General features: G+C 38.6%; 1 protein-coding gene across 9 annotated transcripts in view; it reads left to right on the top strand.

Annotated features, from left to right (window-relative positions):
• Positions 1–20,298, top strand: part of LOC118422867 (protein F37C4.5-like) — a 61,727-nt gene that overhangs the window by 14,123 nt on the left and 27,306 nt on the right. The gene's annotated exons all lie outside the window — the stretch shown is intronic.

Genomic DNA, 20,298 nt, shown 5'->3' on the forward strand with positions numbered 1-20,298 from the left:
ATTTCACGAATACCTGTTATGCTTGATTTCCAACAACAGTAACAGTGCCAGACAAAACTGTAGTCAACAGTACGAAAACAGAACTGTATGGTCAACAGTAAAAGCACCAGGTGTACACATGTGAATCAGGCAACAGGAAGGATCTAGGACAGGTACATGAGTGGGGATTAGGGTTGATGAGGGGGGACGATATGTCAGACTTAGTGCAGGTAATGCTGCTCGTAAAACAGCAGTCATGTAAATTAGCTATGTCTGCATTACATTTTATGTGATGTTGATTTGTTTCTGTATTTGTTTGGCCTTTGTTTCACCTTGAAATACTCTATTGGTCTTAAGGCCACATTTTATCAAGGTAACACTAACAGTGCAGGTTTTGATAATATAGTTTAACATTTTTTAAAGCCATTCATGTCACTGTCCACGAACATGAGACCAAAATATTACCCTCGAGATAGAAGGATGCTTATCTTCCTACCTACAGTTATTGCCACGTGATCCTCAGATACAATGTAGTACACAAAACGTGCACGACCACAAATGTCATATATGTACAGAAATATTGCACCAAACCTAAAATTTCTGACCTTCTTTCTGTAGTATAGACTATAAAACTACTGGCACACTGACACACAAATGACACAACCTTCTTCTAAAAGGTAAACATCACAGGGAAGCCCCCAGGTAGACTCCATGATTACCTAGTAAGAATGCAGGTGTGACTTAGGCCTAGATTTGGCAAGAGCTTTGTGCAACATTGCAGCTTGTTCATCATGAGTTCCATATAGCGTTTTATTGCTGTCATGTGCACCAAAATAATTAACACTCCTCATCACATATAACATACATGTGTCAATATAATCCATAGGGACATAAATACGTAGTATACAACTCTCCATCTTTATGTCTACCTTGTCCCCCAATGACCAGGAGGTCAAGGGACTAGGTAGGTAGGTATACACACACAAGCATGTTACTCACTCATCTATGAAATGACAAGTTTTTGCATTTTGTCATTGACACCTTTAATATAGATTGCTCTCAGTCTGTATCTTATTTACCATTTTGCAATGACAGAGGGAACATATCTTTGTTCAAATGTAACGGTTTTTACCATACAAGCCAGGGGTGAGTGAACTTGGGTGCCCAGGGTTAGAATGGGTGTTAACTCCAAACTGTGGCCAGTGTGGTGGCTATAGAGGCTTGCAAAGGTGTGTTGTAACTGGAGAATAATCACATCAATTGTTGGAGCACTGCAGGTGTTTTTGTCAAAAGCAGCGGTTAACAGGCATTGTTTCTGTTTGACACAAAAGTGTTTTTGTTTCTGCATTGTTTGTAACAGATTCAATGCTTGAAATGCCACCTGTGCATTTGCCAATAAACATTGTGCTTTTGTGTTTGTAACAGTGTAAAAAAACTTTGTCTTTGTGTTTTTCCCCTGAGAAAATCAACTGTGATCATAATGTTTGGTGTACATTTGAGTAAAAGTGAAATCACTTTCAAAGTTTCAAAACTGATCAAGTCTCTGAATCAAGAAAGAAACTTCTTAAGTACATCATGCAACTTCTTGCGAGTAATTATGATGTACTAAGAGTTTACAAAGACCCCAATGTCAGCATTCAGACTGTTTTGGTGATTAGAAAGAGGAGGGGTTGCAACTTGGGATCCTTTTCATCATTTTGCAGTTATATTATGTAGTCTTTTGTGACTTTGTCTGCTTTTTATATTTTGTTTCTTCCCTCACAAACCGTTGTGGTGCTTATTTATGTGTGCATTCAAAAAGCTTCTGAAGGTGTGTGTTTACAAGCACTTCAAATGAGCCTTCTTTACGGAGATCTATATGAGCTTAGGATGTTTGTGATCACATGTGTAGCTATTGTCTACTTACTCAACCACTTCTTTTGTCTGTTGTACAGTTAATGTTGCAGAATGTTCTCTCCCAGACTATTGTTGAATTTATATTTGTCTGTTACTAAGTGTAACAAAAATGTTGGCTAAGGCCTTGTGTCTGTAGTGAACACTTCAGATAAGTCTTCTCTTTGATCTTCCTTGTGATTTCATTAAGAATCTTGAAGCTCAGGTATTTGGCACCAGGACAACTTCCGTACCTTGAGGCATCCCCTGTAACCGTGTGAGTCTGAAGTGAGGATTAGGACTGAATGAGTCCGTAATGACTGTTGTGAAACCTGATTCCAGTTGGTCCACTCTTAAGTATTTGAACTTGCTACAGGGTTACACCTGTTTCATCATGTAGAGCTGCAGCCAACAGCACTGGATACAGGCATAATCTTGTCATTGATGATTAAGGGGGTATACTACATTGGGGTTCTAGACTGTTAAAAAAGAAATTCATGTCATGGTGACAAAGATTTTCCATGGCCTTCAAGCTTGACCTCACAAAATTTTTACGGCCCTCCCTTTCAAATGTCATACAACACCAATTCAATGCATTAGATCTCCAATCTAAAAGAAAATAACACTGATTGAACTAGAAAATCAGTATGACAAGAGAGTAAGAGACAAAAGTACTATCTTGGTACACACAGTTTCAGGGAATGAATACACCAAAGTCAAGTTCAAGTTTTCTCTCAACCCTTTGTTGCCATATTAATCTCTTGCTAAATTTCTACTGCAAATGTCTTGGAACTGTTAACGTTAAAGACTATGGTATAAAGTTTGGAGCAATTTGGAGGTTTTGAATACTAACTACCTCCATTACATATCAGACTGTTTAAGGACATCTGTTCTGATTGCTGGTTCGTTTATTTTGATAGGTTGTTTACAAAACAGATCTCTTGGTCCCCCGTCCTGTGATGGCTGTTATGACGGGTGTTGATCTTGTAAGCATGAAACAAAAGCTTCTAACGGTCCACGTTCCACAGCTGGTAAAGTGTCAACAGTTCAAACATATGGCCCAGGTGTAGCTCCGTGTAATGGTGACTTAGTCTGTCTAGTCAATAGTCACCTGGATAGGGCTACCTAAAGATGCCAGGCATGGCAAGAAGATGCCTTTTAAGTTTAAGTGAATGCTTACGAATGTGAAATCAATGAGGTTTTATCTGATGAAAACTCCTTGGTGAAATTGACGCTGATTTTGTTTTGACACATCAGATTTCATGTGATCTACTGTATGCTGTCCACTGGTGTCTTAACTTTGACTGAATGTAACATGTTGTTTGTCTTGTTTATATGTATGGTGGCCCCCTTGAAAATCAACTTTCCAAAGGGGCACCCACCTGTTTTGAGATGAATGAATGGATAAATAGATAAATAAATGTATGTTTTCAGTAGAAATCTTTGAGATGGAAGGAAAGGAAAAGGTGCTGAAATATTCAAAAACTGTATCCAGTACTGTCAATTTCCTCAGTAGACATCATTGTATCATTCATCTGGTTTGTGGAAATAGATGTTCAACAGGAATCTTGCATACAGTTTGTTCTCATATTTGCTGTTGATCATGATTTGTAAGATTTTTTCCTACAAGGCATTTTTGTTACGCAGCTAGAATTGAACAGTTGCAAATCTATGCTATATACTATAGTTCAATGTAAATCAATTGAGAACAGATTGGATTGGCATGATTCCTTTATGTTCTGGAAGACTCTAATAACCTTATTGTAAGGGACCGTACGGCATTTAGCGAGGGGGGAGGGCCGGTCGCCAGGGGGGGGAGGGCCAAGCAAAAAAATATTTTGCCAGGGGGAGGGCCTAGCAATTTTTTTTTTACTTGGGGGGAGGGCCAAGCAAAAAAAATAGCTTGGTCTGCCAGCAAAATATGTCCCTTAAAATCCAAGAAACGGCGTTTCAGAGGGTCAAGATTTCAAAATTTTTCTGGACCTCTGCAAGGGATCGCCCGAGGTTGGCGCTCGGGATACAGTGAAAATGCGAAAGGGAGGGGGCGGGGCTTATGCATGACGCCCTCGAAAACCTTCTTCACGTACAGAAATGTTATTAAACTCTAGATTAGTCTGCCAGCAAAATTTACCCCTGTCTTATTGCCCTCAAAATGTAAGAAATGGCGTTTCAGAGCTCGAGGGTAAATATTTGCAAAATTTCTAAATCGAAATGCTATTAAAGTTAGCTTGGTTTGTCAGCAAAATATCTCCTCAAACTGAAGGAAATAGCTTTTAAGAGGGTCAAGATTTCAAAATTCTCCCGGACCTACCTTGCGATTCTTCGTGCCTTTGGCGCCGAACATGGTGTTCGGAACGTCGTTCTCACAAAAACTTGAAACCCTCGTGTTTTTTTTTTTTCATAGAAATGTCATCTAACCAGCAAATTTTCCCATAAAAAAGCAATGCAGGAAATCGTGGCAAAAAAAGCGTGGCATTTCTAAAAGACCTCCTGCAAGTCTGCGGTCTCACGCCCGCCGGCGGCTCGAGAGAGGCGACCGGTCTTACCCCGCCGTGGGAAAATCAGCGTCACGCGTCGGCGCCCCCCTCCCCACTACAGTTTTGGAAGTCGAATCGTGCTGTCGTTTTGGTTTTCATTTTTCCCCCCGATTTACCGTAAGTTATTACCACCACAGAACCAAGAAAAAGTCCAAAATATATGTAAATTAAAAATAGTTTCCGTCAAGCCGCTGATCGGGCCCGCGAGCTTGCAATACGTAAATTTAGGGAGCAGGGCGCGCGCCGCTTCGCGGCGCAAGTCTACTAGAAATCCAGGTACAAATGCTTTTTAGGTGTTGTTTTGATATAAAAAAAATGAAATAGCTTCTATAAAGCAAATATTTATGCCTCTATGAAGCAGATATTTATCCCTCTATTAAGCAGATATTTTGAGCCATTCTGTTTTCCTTTTTTTTTCACTAGGGGTGAGAGATCTGCTTCTCGATGAAAATCATGAAAAAGGATGACGCAAAGCACATTTCCAAATGCGGGAGCGTAGTGTTTTATTGGCGTCTTGAATATTTTTTTTCAAAGTTGATAGGAGGGGGGAGGGCCAAGCAAAAATATTTTGTCTTGGGGGGAGGGCCTAGCAAAAAAAAATTTACCTGGGGGGAGGGCCATGCAAAAATTTTTTGACCCGACCCTCTGGCGACCGGCCCTCCCCCCTCACTAAACGCCGTACGGTCCCTAACAGTTGTGCTGTTAATGTTAGGATTATATGGTAAATGTGGGATGTACTTCTCTCGATGTACATCATTGTATTTCTCGTGAGACCTTGACAGTGACACTTTTTTATGTATGATCTATGTTTCTGTGAGTTTCCTGATACAAAGCAGCCCGGCCTTCAGCATTATGTAAGTTGTCTGTAACATAAGCAGGACATTGACAGTAATGACACTTTGATAGATGGCAGCTCTGTCTCCATCTATGAAGTAAAGCTGTTGAGGGGATTCCTGCCTTGTTGTGAAAATATAAGAGATGATTTAGGACTGTTTCCTAAAAAGAATTAAAATACAATCATAACAGAAATAGAGCACAAGATTACAGATCAGTACAGTTGTATTTCTTTCCCTATTTCCTAGATCATTGATGTCTTACATCAGAATAATTTGGATTTATAAAGAGCCAAAGGTAGGCTTATCCAGTGTATCTTTATTTGCAACATGAGGGCATCTGATTTTTCCTAATCCTTACTAAAACAGCCATATCCAACAGTACAAATGGTTTTTGTAGTATTTTGTGTTTTCATTTTGTGTCATTGAAGAAACAAGTTGAATGGAAGGTAACCGGTAGATCAGCACCAAGGACAGAGACAATCAAAACATGGGCCTTCAAATCATTTTGATTAGAGCATAAAATCTAACATTTGTATGCTTTTGATACATGATCCACAGACTTCAGGGTAGGTTAAATAGGCTTGTTAACTACAGTTAAAACGGTCCAAAAAAAGGCCATGAAAAAAACTTGTAGACCTGATGTTGGACCTATTAGAAAATGAACAGATCATATGAGCAGGCATTCACACGTTTTGGGGCTTACTGGTCAAAGAAAAGGACAAGAGCAAAGTAGGGTAGAGTTTACAGTAATTTTTACAGTCGATCGTACTTACTTAGCCTTGCAGGATTTTAAAACGCCTGTGGGAGTCAAATACTTCTTCACCAAACAGATTTCTTTCTAGCAAAATGGACCATTGACGGCATTGTTTTGAGTATCACCGATTCTCAAGTTTTCAGATACTGAATCAGGTCCGGACCGGGACCTGATCTTCTGGACCTGAACCAGACCTGGACCTAAATGTTCTGTACCTGTACCTGCCCCTATGCTGAGACTCAATGAGATGAATTGTTTGGGCCTTCCTGAGTTTGATGAGTTCTCCTGTGTTCCCTTTCCTGCCACAATCTGGTGTTATCTGTTCTACAGCAGCAGGAGTAGAGCATAATGGCCTGATGGAGTGATGGGGAAGTTTTAGGCTGAGAGCATTTTGTAGCAAGTGGGTGATTATAGTGTAGACCATCATTTGTGTACAGTTATCCATCACTACAAATGGATGTACCTAAGCACTGTGGGGTCAAATTTGGTTCTTGTAAATCAGGATTGAAATGGGGAGGTGCATGGAAGGGTATTGTCATCAAGGCTCACTGGATAGGTTTATTTTGGTAATAATACCACTGCCATCTGTGTTCTACAAATGTACAGGAAATTTATGAGTGTGTGGCAATTTAGAGGTGATTAAAAGTGATTTGTATGGATTTTCAAAGATTATGAGAAATTCACTTCAGGACCTATCAAATAAAACTATGTAAATGCTTGCTACACAGAAATATTACAGACCCAAATTCTTTTTCCTAAATTTTCATTTAGTGTAATTGCTGCCAATTTTGACCATCAAATAGCCTTTAATTGGTTTCTAATCTAAGACTAGTAAGTATTAATGCCATAACAAAGTGCAATTTCAGTGCGCTGCTTTACTTAAGCATTTTGTCATGTCTGAAATGAAGTGCCTTTTATATTTTCTGTGGTTGGATAACATCTGAAGCTGCTGCTGCAACTGCACTACCCAGTTTCCTTTCTACTCTGTCAGACATGAAATATCTGATACATACAGAGATAAGATTGGTTCTTTTCTCCTGGGTCGTCTGGTCTACGGTGCATCAATTACCAAATTCAACAGTACTGGCAGTAATTTGTCAATGGTGTTTGGCACAGTGTACAGGTACATACATGTAGATGGGCTGAAATAATGCAATCCTTTGGTCAATTCTTTGCTATACATATTGGAATTATTTTTTTCCTGATCAAAATAAATAAAAAAGATATGTTACTTCTGTATGGATTGTATTCTGTGATTTTTTTCCAAATCATTTTTGGTCACAATTAGAATTACTTCAAGCTTCTCCCTGCAGAAATAATCTTTGGGAACCAGATCTATACTGCATGGTTACTGGTTTAGGCAGCACGGAAAAGCTTAAAAAAGAGTTTTGTCTTTGGTTCTAGTCTTTGTTCATCATTGTGAATCTATTACTTCCGGAATTACAGTTACTGTAACACATAAAGCTGTATGGAAATGGATCCGTGTCTCCTGTTTGTCTGTAATGTAATCGAGAAGGCCCATCATCTCTGAATCTGAGTGGAAAGTGTCTCCTGTTTGTCTGTAATGTAATCGAGAAGGCCCATCATCTCTGAATCTGAGTGGAAAGTAATTGAAACCGTGCACCTTTTGGTGGAGCTGAGAGAAAGAGTCAGACGCTAATCCTTCATCCCCCATTAGGTGGTCTGGCAGCTCTAGTCATCCCGATAAAGGAAACATTCCCACACAGGCTACATGAGGTCAGCATAGTCAGTCTGTGCCGTGCATGGAATTACAGAGGTATAGAACATGGCTCAAAGGGCATTGATAAAGGGGCAGATTCAGTGGAGGGTCGGACATTGTCTGCTGACAAAGTATAATGCAGCTGGGTCTTTATAGTTCTGGACTTTTAGTGGTTTAGCGCAAATGGGAAAACCTTACAGGGCAGTTCATGATGTCGTCAATCAGTATTAGGTAGAAATCAGACTAGAATACTGGTGTCATTGGAATGGCTTAGTGTTCATTCTAGGTGATATAAATTCTCCTTAAGTTGTCACAGTTATTGCTACAATATTGCAGCTTTTAGTGCTGATATTGTGGCGTAATTACTACAAACACAATCTGTGAGATTAGAACGAATGGCATACAGGTATAGAGACAAAATGGTTCTTAGCAATGACAAAGTGTGTTATTAGTATTGTACATGTTGGTGCAACCCTGAAGAGAAAAGCTGCCAATATTGTAATAATGTTCATTGTCATCATCAGAAACATGGAGTTAGGCTCTGGCAGTTGTGCTGATCAAGGGATTTAGTGACATTAGACTACACCAATCTGATTTGTTTCTTCTTGGATCTTTAAACAAAAATTAAGTAACTGGAAAAAGATAACAGAAACAAATCAACAAATCATGAGGACCAGACTTGGTGTACGGAGTAAATACAGTCATATTCAGGTTTTCCTCTTTTCTCTACAATCTTTTGTTGTCTCTTTGCTACATTTTCACTAAGAATAGCCAAAAACCAAAGAACAGGATAACAAAAACAAATCCTGAAGACCAGTCCTCGGTACACTCAGTTTTACAGAGTGAGTGAATACAGTCATATTTGAGTTTTCCTCTCTTCTCTGTGATCTTGGGTTCTCTCCTCTCCACATTTTCAATTAAAATGTCCACGAACTAAGAATATAACTTGGTGTGGCCTTAGAGATCATTTCAATAATGCAGTGATCAGAACACAAATTAGCCGGTGACATTTATCGGATGTGACCTTTAACAGAGCAGTTCGGACATCTCTCGTCGGTGACAAAGTGACTTCGGCCATCCAGCTGGTGCCCTTCAACATTTTATGTCGAAATGAAGACGGATGAAATCAACTTTGACATTTTCTTGCAAGATTTAATATAAGTGTGATTTTGGTATCATCAATTGTGGCAGAAGGCAGTACTTGAAGCATACATAAGGCTTGGGTCACATTTCCAAAGCGGGACCCGTCCGGAATGTTTTAAGAAACGAAAAATTAAAATGTATACCTAGAAATATACACAAATCATGCCATTGAATCTTATGTTGACATATTGTGTATTTTGATGCATTCTATATAATTCTTTTCGCTCCCAAAAGCTTCCCGTCCGGGTCCCGGTTTGGAAATGTGACCTAAGCCTAAGGCATACCAAGAAGCAAAGTATTAGACTCAATTCTTCTAACTTGCATGTCTTTTTTTATCATATATGTCTGTTTTGATCAACCTAAAATTACAATTTTTACTGATGCCTGTAATATTGTTTATTGTGTGAAGTATATAACAAATAGTTGCAGAATTGTCCTTCATACCTCAAAGATTAGCAACAAATAACCATGCATGCTAAAATTTAGTACAGCGATGGTTGATAGAACATTGGGCGCCAAGTTCTATTATTTGTCTGCTGCCACCAAGCCTAAACCAGATTTGTAAGATGAGGGCTGCATATTAGAGGATACATCATTATATATATATATTAGGGATAGACATCTGAACATCTTCTTTGGGAAAATTCAATTTTAGATCAAATAGGAGGACACAAGTCAGAGGTCAAATGTTTGAATCTACTTGATATGCAGTTCAAGAATTACCTCAAATACATTCGGTCAACATTTTTTGTCTGATTGCACATTTGTGAGAATCAGATTTTGAAGACGACATCTGCAGTGCTATATGATGATTGTCATTCCAACGGTGTCCTGACAATACAGTTTGGGACTGTCATTTCTTGGCTCACTGGAGAATGAAATTGTTTCAAACCAACAAGGTTAAAGAGCTTCTGTTTCTGGTAGTAGATTTAGTGGTTCTTCATGATCAGTTATTCCTCAATATGTTAGTGCATGCAGGTACAAGGCTCCTATGGTGTTTAAACATTATGTTGTATCAGTCTTTTTGTTCAGCTCCTCACAGAATTTATACAGTGTATGTTGTCAAATAGGTTTATGATGTTCTAATGGGACAGTCATCATGGAAAGGACTGGTTGTTCCTTAATTTCACATGGTTATTTCTGTCAATTCAGCCTAAATGAAATGGTGAAAAGATCACACTTAACAAAACTGGAGACATACAATGTATCATTTGTTGAAAGACATCTGTGTTAAGAAATATGGCTGGCAAGATTTTCATGTTTGGAATTGCCTTCACCCACCCTGCCTTCATCACTCACTGATTCTCTCCCACAGGCTGCTGGCAAGGGATCAAAACACATGCTACAATGCTGAGCCCAGGGTAGCAATTGTAGGGAAATTGATATAGCACCAATTTAGTGTAACGAGTACAGGAAAATTGTTCAATTTAGTTTTGCAAGTGTAGGAAAATTGAAACAATACTGCTTTTGTGTAGAAAAATTGATCATAGTTTCAACACCAATCTAGTGTTAGTAGCAAATGTAGGCAGTTGATACAGTTGATAGATGTTTGGAATCAGTTATATTCAATACAGCACAGAAATCAGTATGGCAGACAGTAAGTCTCGTTTTCACAAAGCACTTGAAAGCAAAATAGTTCTTACAGATCCCCCGTGTTAGTAAAAAGTTAGAACCAAAGACTCCTGCAGACATCTTACTTGTGCCACACTTAATCGTGTGATGAGACTTACATGTACTTAGACAGACTGTCAGTCGGGGGGTCTGATTGTGTCACAGACGGATGCTGATACATCACAAGTCACTTCACCCCATCGATCGGTTATCAACCATTCCTAAACACGACATCTGTCAGGCTGTCTGCTTCATAAATGGGAGGGAGGGGAACAATGAGATACACATCTAGATACATGTATGTTGAGTTGGATTTTACGTCTTTGAAGGAAATTTGAATGTGTATTTGAAAGTCACTTCACCCATGCCATCAATTGGAGATAAACCAATCTCATCGACTTGGCTGTCTTCTTAATTTGGGAAGGAAGGGAACACGGAGATACATTTAGATACTGTGGTTCAGTTTAAAGTGATGCAGTCCTCAAAGGATGTTTTCACATCATTCTGTGTGTCTGGATGTAAGATCTTGATTCGTCGTAATGCACTTTTCTGCGTTAATCAGTTATCAACCATTCTTAAACACAACATCTGTCAGACTGGGTGGCTGACATAAGGAAGGAACCAAAAAATACCCAGAATTTTAAGTTTGTTTCGAATTGGAGGGAAAATAATTCCATGTATTTGAAAGTAACATCTTAATTTATCACAAGTCCATTGATCAGGTATGAACTTTTCTTGAACACAACATATGTCAGCTTCATTTCGGAAGGACCTGAACAAGAAGATATAACGTGTTACATGTATGTAGAAGAGTAGCCAATGTCGAGTATGTTTACCTCTGTAGCTCAATATTAAACATGTTTTAGGATATTTGGAAGCAAGATTTTTCTTCAGGCAGCTTCTAAAAATTTGCTTATCTTCTTGCATCTACATTATTTACAGGAATTGAAAGTCTGACAGTCAGATTATTTCTTCACGTTGTTTTTATGTGTGAATGTATTCATTGGAATTTCAGTTTGAGACAAGAAATATTTTAAAAAGCCAGAAAAGTTCCTAATTGCTACTTAATCAACTTTCAAAAATCTAACTGCCAGAAGTCTGAGTTATCCTTCAGTTCTCCCATGGGTTGTATCAGGAAGGTTCTCGCAATAAACTCAGTGAGATTGACGACTCTCTCCCATCTGATAAGGTGCAGAACTAATTGATGCACAACGGATCTGTATCTGCTTGATTTGGTGCTGCAAAGAAGATGGTTATGGGAGAGACTGAGCTGAATGCTAAATGCCTTGGTCACCTATCAATCATGGAAGTTCCTTTTTTTTCTGAAGCCAATGTTAAGACGGCTTCTGCAGATACATTTTGTTACCTCATTAGAATAACTTGAATATCAAAACAAGTATTACGTACTATATGTATGACTGAAAAATAAACATAGTAAGTAAAGTAATCTTCTGATTGAAAATTTTTGTCAATTTGCTACTTAACACTAGGTTTTCATGATAGTGTAGAGTAGCTAGAATTACAAGTATTCCAGGTAATATTCCTGCAGATGATAACTTGGTGACATTCTTTGTAAATCAAGGTCTAGTAGCATTATGTTAAGATATTCATTCTGATGCTGTTATAAGCAGAATGATTATAATTAGAGTCTTATGGACAAGACTTGGGCCAGTTGTTTATAAATGCAACCGTTTGATACACCAAGTACCATCATTCCATAATCCAGTTAGCATTAGGGCTGATCTTTCAACATTGATTTTATTGATTTCATTTCCATGTGAGCGACCACCTGAGACATTATTGAGACCTTAAGTCCTTCCAGTAAAAATTTTGTTTTTGTGTTGCTCAGATCAAGATGTGGACCACCTGATCTGATAGTCTCTGGGGATTCTCAATCGTGTTTCTGCCAAAAACATCATTTCATTTTGACGTCAAATCATACTGTAATCTTATTAATACTCTGGGACTGTGCTGTGCAAATCAGTTTAGTGGAGAAGTTACATCTTTGCTGTGTGCCATAAGCAATAGATTAAATTGTTCAATTCATTTCACTTGTTTTCTGTCATGCAATGATAGCTAGAACTCTTAGAGATGTTTCCTTCATCTGTTTTTTACATATTTCCTTTTTTCAAAGTTTGATAAAGAAGTAAAAAGATACATGAGATCCCAATGCATCAGAACTGTGCGACGTTTTTCCATTAGAATCAACCTTAGGGAGGAGAGTCAAAACTCATTCTGTCTGTATCGCTGATTCAATTATTTTTCTAATTCCATTATCTTCATCCCTCTTTACCTCTGCTATGTCCTTGAATTACGCAGCCTGTTTCTGTCAACTGCCTCACAGTCTTTTTGTAGACTAAAATTTGATATCAGGGTTTTTGTAACGATTAATAAGTGTATGAAGTACTAAAATGAGTAATTTCCTTCTATGAAATTGCAGACAGTGATGTGAACTGGGTGATAGCCATTCTGTTTCACCACTGGCTCAGTGTTGTTTTATATTGTTCTTGTCCTTGGTGTCCTTGTCCTTACACTTGAAATGCAGGAATGTTGTTACTGGAGTGTGTGCCTATTGTGTTTAAGAGAATTGTTTGTGCTTGTTAAAGGGGCATTCCACTCCACACGGGAGTGTTATTTTCCGATAGATATTAATTTTAGGAAGTGATAACTGCATACTACTTCACATTATACGATAATGTACCCGGTTTCTTCACATGCCTCAAAAGCATTCAGTCTTCTACTAAACTCCCCAAGTGCCCTCTAATCGAATTAATCCTATGGCTGAATACAATGCAAAACTTTTAGGTAAGGTTACAAAACTAATTTCAGGTTCGCTAGGAAATCTCGTGTTGTTCTTGTAGTCTTTGCTATCTTATGAGCAATTTGCCTTCTCGATGTGCTTAGCGTACCTCATTTATTCCGAAAATATGTACGATAAACACAGTGTCTATGCGTATAGGGAATGCATGGGTAGGGTCTGCATGGGTTTAGTGAGTGTTCTTATTGTACACATCACGTAATTCATCCCAAGGTGAATTCCACAAAATTCGGCTGATTATGTATTCATTGCCACATTATCTGTTGGAAAACAAGACTCCCTTCTGGAGTGGAATGCCCCTTTAAGGCTCTGACTAAGTTGCAGTGCAAGTCCAAGCCAAGTCTAACCAGTCTTCACTTTTGATAATACAGACAAGGACAAGCAATACTCCAGGCAGTAAAGGGAACTGGAATATGTCAGTTGTGCCTAATCGCTACATGTATTCCTTGATTGTTACAGAATGTCCATGTCCTTGGTGCTGAAGGTTCAATCCATATACTGAAGTGTTGTTATCAATTCATTGGGTATACACCAGGCAGTGACAGAAACTTGAATATACATCTGTTGTGCGTAACCACTATACCTGCTTTGTTATGGAATGGCCCTGTCCTTGGTGCTGATGGCTCAATCCACAGTTGTTAAAGTACTGATTTGTAGGTTTGGAATGTTTCTATTATCGAATACACTTCAGGCAGAAAGTTAAATATATATCAGCTATGCCTTTACACTATTCATGTTGTGTGATGGTATGGTCCTGTCCTTGGTGCTGATGGTTCAATGCATAAGGCATTGATTTGTACTTATAGAAGTGTTTATTTTGTATACTCCAGGCAGTAAGGTGAACTGGAATATACATGACGTATGCCTTACCTTGGTGCTAATGGTTCAGTCCTAGTGCATACAGCACTGATTTGTACTTGTAAAAGTGTTTATTGTGCATACTCCAGGAAGCAAGGTTAAGAGGAATATACAAGACTTATGCCTTACCTTGGTACTGATGGCTCAGTCCTAATACTTAAACCACTGGGCTTGTCATTACTGTTGGGTGTTCCTTTTATGTTTGAGGGAATTATTCATGTTAACTGAAGCTTTGGTAACCCACTGTAATGTTCTATCCTTTAAATGGGTGATCTAAAGAGTCATTTCTCAACAAAGTAACTCATTCACTTCATTTTTTCTCCTTACTAATAGTTTGTTTACTGGTGTGTGAAGCACCTGTCTTCCACTACAAATGACCACTCTGCCATGTCTATTCCCTGACCTGGGGTAACCCCAGTAGTAAGTTAAGTGGTTTTACCAGAACAGGGCCTTTTCCCCTACAAGAAACTGATGATGCAGCAGGGAATACATGTAGTTTCTCTCCTTTACTTTTTTAGTCCATGACAAGTTATTGTAGGGGCCACAGACATTTTTAGTTTGACTTGATCAAGAGAATGTGGATTTTTAAATTTTTCACCCCCTCATACTATGTGTAGTCATTTCAAGTCAAGTCAAAGTTTATTGCATTACAATTGCAAAGTGGAGTATATTCTATAAATAACAACAAGCTATATAGTAAGATTAATCTAATACTGTAACTGTTACAGTAGATGTAGATTTAAGGCTTTACAATATTGAAAGAAAACGCAGTGTACAATAATAGAAAAAGCCAGAATGTTGCATCAGTCTACTTGTTGATAACAAAGATCAAAGGTACAGACTTTCCCCTCAGACTCAGTTTTCATCTGATCCTCCAGATCAGCAATATTTTCTGAAGATGATGAAGTCTGCCATGTCTTCCTCCTGACCTGGTGTACCCCAGGGATAAACAAGTCCACTAGCCCTATTGTCCAGGGCAAGTGAAAGTGCTGTTCGGGCAAATACATGTCCTACCCCACTTGTCCGATCGGGCAAGTAAGATTTTTCCATTGATTTTAGTGCAATTTTGATATACTTGTTACTTTTTACAGTCATGACATCAAGCAATTGTCTACAGAGAATTCCATTGCTGGAAGTGAAAATGCATATACTAGTAACAGTGACATTTGAATTTTGGGCAAGTGAAAAATTGGTTCGGGCAAGTACATTTTTTATGTGCTTGCCCGATAGGACAAGTGGATTTTAGAAAACTTGTTCAACCCTGGTACCCCCAGAGGTGCTGCCACTGGACGCAGCAGAGCAGCTGCAGGGATGTGCAGAACTGTGTGAAATTGGAACATCTTCCCTAGTGACGCCCCCCACCAATCAGCCTGCAGCCAAACTGGTGTTATTAGTGTGCTAATTGCCTCCCTTCCCTTCTCTGTAGAGATGTGAGTTCTCAGCCTGGCATTAACAATGTGCCAGGGGATACATATCAGGGCTGGAAATTCAGTTTGAGGAATATTTAGGTATACTGGTGCACTAAACTGAAGAAATTTAGGTGTACAAGAAACATTTTCTGTGCACATCAGATAAAGTATTACAAACCTTGGAACAGAATTTCTTCAAAACTTCTATAATATCTAAAATTCAATACCTAACGTAAAAAGATTTTAGACAAATTATAGAACAATAGAACAGAGGTTTTAGAATGTTTACTTGACAGTTGTATATGATGAGAAATATGCTGTATATTAGCATAAAGTATGTTTATGCATCTAAGCCTACACAAATATCTGGGGGCACTACTTTAGACTTAGAGCACCTATTTTCCACACCTATTTCCTCCAATCCACATACTAGTTTTGCAAATAAGTCTATTTCAGCAGCATCTCCTTGGATAAGGTCTCATTGATGTATTACTCCGCGAGTGGGTACCCTAAAAGAGATCCGAGCCAAAAACTGAACGGCTGCATGGACGCATGTTTTTAGCGGTGAGAAATTCGCTTTTGGCCAGCCGAACTGATATCAAAAGTTAGACTGGTGAAAGCTTGCTTGTAACTGAAGAAATCAGCAGGTAAAGTTTGACAGCCGCACGCTAGGTCGGAGGTACACAGTCCTGGGTTCTGAGTGGTGCGGTTGTACGCTAGCAAGGAAAAAGTGCCTTTTGCTGGGATTGACTAATTGTAGATTGTAATTGCTATAAACAACAAACCTATGGATTCTAGTCATTGGCAATTTTTTTCTATTATATAGAGTAAATTTGCTCAACATAGAATGAAAAATCTGCTGACATTTCATGTAGCTTCATTATAAAGGCGACCATGTAAAACACGAATTATAACATAGAAGTCTATGGGAAGAAGAAACTCATCAATGAGACCATAATAGGTTTCCAAGAATCCTTGCAAAGAAGGTTTTACTGAAATTCCAGTTATTAATGTCCTTTACAACCAATGTTCCTACTGAAATGTGAAGAAATGAATTCATGAATTTGAAGGGCTCGATAAAACATGTCCCTGAAATCGCCTGCACCCATCTGGCTCAGCCTTCGTAAATCTGGTGACAGTAAAAACGCCATTATGTAAACATGCTTGGTGCACTTACAGAACTGATAGGAGCTAACAGTAACACCCCTGGCTTCAGCCACACAAGTTATTGCTTTTTGTTTGATCTCTCTGCAAGGCGAACATTTCAAGGAAAAATCCACTCAGTATAATGTTACTCAGCCATATTCATTTATTCATATGAACTCATATAGGAACTGAACAGAATGAATTGATGGATCTGAAATGACAGTTTGATTTACCTAAAGTGATATCATAGTAGAAGTATATCCTTCGTATCTTTCTAAATAGATGAAATTATCTCATGAGCACCATTGCAAGACATGCATTCACCCAAGGCTACCTTGGACCAGGTCAACGTGGTTCAGCAAGCAAATACAAATGTATGGTGTACCTGTGTCATTACTGGATTGTATTTACATGAGATGGTTTAGATTCATTCTCCCCTTGGAGCAGTGAAGCCGTGTTTGTGAATATGTAGGGATGGACTAGAGATTGATAATAATTTACTCAATTTAGTTCCTATTTAAATTGTATGTATTTTGTGATAACAATAATTCAGTGTGCATGTTGTTATTCTTAGTTAGGTCATGGTTTAGAAATATGCTGAGCTGTATTCATAGCTGCAGTTGGGGCTGTAAAGCCGTGTGGATGAACATCATGTACATTGAATTTGATGTGAGCAATTTGCTTTCCATAAAGTGTTGCCTACCCCTGCGTCAGGGAACCCAGCAGCAGTATAATCTAACCATGGATAGTGAGTGAGTGTTGATGTACATTGTGTATGCAAGTGTACAATCATAGAGAAAGCGCAGGTCCAGAGGCACCCCTTTCAATTAATTCAATTCAAAATGTGTCAAGTGGAGGTGGGTAAATGTTTCCAATACAAAACTAAGTATTTCTTGCTGGACTGGCCTTGGTAAAAAAAAACAGGAAAAAAATCAGTGGACAAGTTTTTGGACCGTTTAGGAAAACATATGTTATCAGTAGTGGTTACTGTGAATGTAATGTGATTGGTAAGAAAAGGGCACAACTACATAGAAATTAGAAGGGCGAGTAGGATGGTCTAGTAGTTAGGATTTGTTGCTCTCACCGCCAAGGGTTCGATTCCCGGTGTGGGAACCAATGTAGAAATTAGAGGGGCGAGTAAGAACAGAAAGAAACAAACATGCCGACACCCGTGATCAAACCCTGGTCAGCAGATTACAAAGTTAACCCAATAGCATAACCACTATGCTAGAAAAGGCCAATTTGTGTGGCTGTTTAGCGCTAGTTAAACTTCCCCGCTGTTACAACTATTTCTTTTTGGCACAAAGGGTCAACCATCATTTTCAGGTTGCTCTAGTTTTAGGGAGTGAATGTAGTCAGATTATAACTTTCCTCCCAACCCTATCATGTTGTTCTTGTGTTACATGCTAGTTACTCTGAAATGTGCAAGAACCAGAGAAATGCACTGGGGTTGCCTAAGTCATTTTTTATGTGCCACCTTGAGTGAGATCCATGACCTTTGTTGTCTAAAGCCTGTTCTTAGCGCTCCATCCATGAAAACCTGAGTATTTGATTTCTGTTATCTCAGAAATCCAGACTTGTAACCTTTCCCAGAGAGAGAAGCTTTAACTCCGAACCATGGATCACAATCTGATACACAGTCTGATAGTGCTGTTTTCCATCCCCAATGTACAGCTAGAGTATAGTTCTATCATTTATCATGTATCCCCACAGTCTTGTTTGCATGGAAATTTACGCCCAGACTGGCAGTGATATGATTCATTTCAAGGTCTTTCAGGGCTTGAAATATCTATTTCTGTTTTCTGCAGTATGTGATTCATGATACTGTGTCTAAACTCTTTATGTTTACCAAATGCATGATGTAGCATGTATTTAAGGTTGATGTCCTACTCCTAGACCAGACACATATCACCATGGTAAATGATAAAGTAGTAGGTCTTTGATTACATTATTCAAAAGATGGCAGGACAGAGCTGAAAGGTCTGGTCACCAACAACTGTTCTACTAAAGAATACACAGAGCAGTACACTTAGTTTGTTAGACTACATGTTTAATATGTGAACATTATATGCATTTGCCTTTGACTGTTGCCATTCTAGTAAATTACTGTTTCAGCCTTGTCAGACAGGAAGATTTCTCTATCAATAAATTCTTGCCCCATGTCTTCTTTACATGGAAATTCATACTTAAGGCTTGTAGCGATAGAATTCATTTCAAGCCCCTTTTCTCCTCCATGGACTTGCTTGATGCAGCTTCTTATCCATAAGCTTTGGCTCACAGGAAAAGCTTAAGAGCTAAGTACCAGATTTTCATGTGATTTTCAGATCCTCGTAGGAATTCAGCGTCTTGTTACAAGTCTTATTGGCTGAGGAGAAAGTGTTTTTTGCTTGAAGATTTTGTTAGCAGTCATGATGAAAGTCATGCCCTATAGAATTTTGGCACAGACAGTACAGTGAATGGGTTTCTATTGCATTCATTTTTAGATGTTGCTACATGCAAGCCTTTTATACACGGACTTCATTCATAGAGCCGAGGTGATGGTTTTATCCTTGGGGCTGACATGTCGGATATGAAATCTTTCCACAACATTAACTTCTTGAATATTTCTTATTCAACACTTAAGCTTCTTACGGATGACATGCACTACTTCTTAGGACATAAGGAATAACCACTGCGTAGCCTTGAGGAGAATATAAGGAGACTATGGAAATTATGTCTGCGTTTTGACGAGTTATAAGAGGATGATTTTCCACGGACAATTTTGTTCCCAGTCATAAATGATCGCGCCACAGCCTATTGGCACATAAAATGTAATGGAATAAATTGCTGCATCATCAGACATTGCTACATGTAAAACTTCTTACTGTTTTGCATTTACAGGGCTTGAGGTGGTGGTTTTATCCTTGGTACTGAAATGGTGGTTATGATTGTTATGAACACTTTCCATAACATTTAATTTCTTTTCTGAAGATAACATGTTAGCTTTTCATAGTGGCATGGGTCAAGTGTTGCTCCCAAAGACTGTTATAATGGATACATTTGATGCATTTGATACCAATTAGGTAGTTACCTACATGTAAGTACCTGGTTAAAGACCTGTGATGCTTACTGTGCAATTGCTGTAGTTATTTTGTCACAAGCACGTTCCAATAGAAGACAAAAGAGCTATGAAGCAAGACTGTGTATTAAGCAATATTCCTCATTGAAACTAAGCTGTTGCCTTACAAGGCTTGACTGTAATAACATAGCAAAACCCAACTGATTGATTTTATTTGATAATAACGACTGGCAATTGCCCAGTGTAGCAGAACTGTAGAACTTGGCTAAGAGCCTGCTTTAGGGCAAGGCAGGGATTGATGTTCAATATCCTTATTGTATCATTATTATTCTATGTATTACTTTACTTTAGTATTATATATCATAATCAATTTTGTTTAGTTTAAAGGAGGAGGGCTAAGTACAAGCTTCACAAGCTTTTTCCCTCCTCCTGCACCTGTTTTATCCATTGTTTTCGTTTTGTGTTTTAATGTAATACTTGTGTGCGAATAAACAAACAAACAAATTATGGGAATAGGTACACTGGTGCACAGGAAATTGTGGGTGTCAAACATGAAA

The sequence above is a fragment of the Branchiostoma floridae genome, chromosome 9 (assembly GCF_000003815.2).
Source record: "Branchiostoma floridae strain S238N-H82 chromosome 9, Bfl_VNyyK, whole genome shotgun sequence".
NCBI lineage: Eukaryota > Metazoa > Chordata > Leptocardii > Amphioxiformes > Branchiostomatidae > Branchiostoma > Branchiostoma floridae.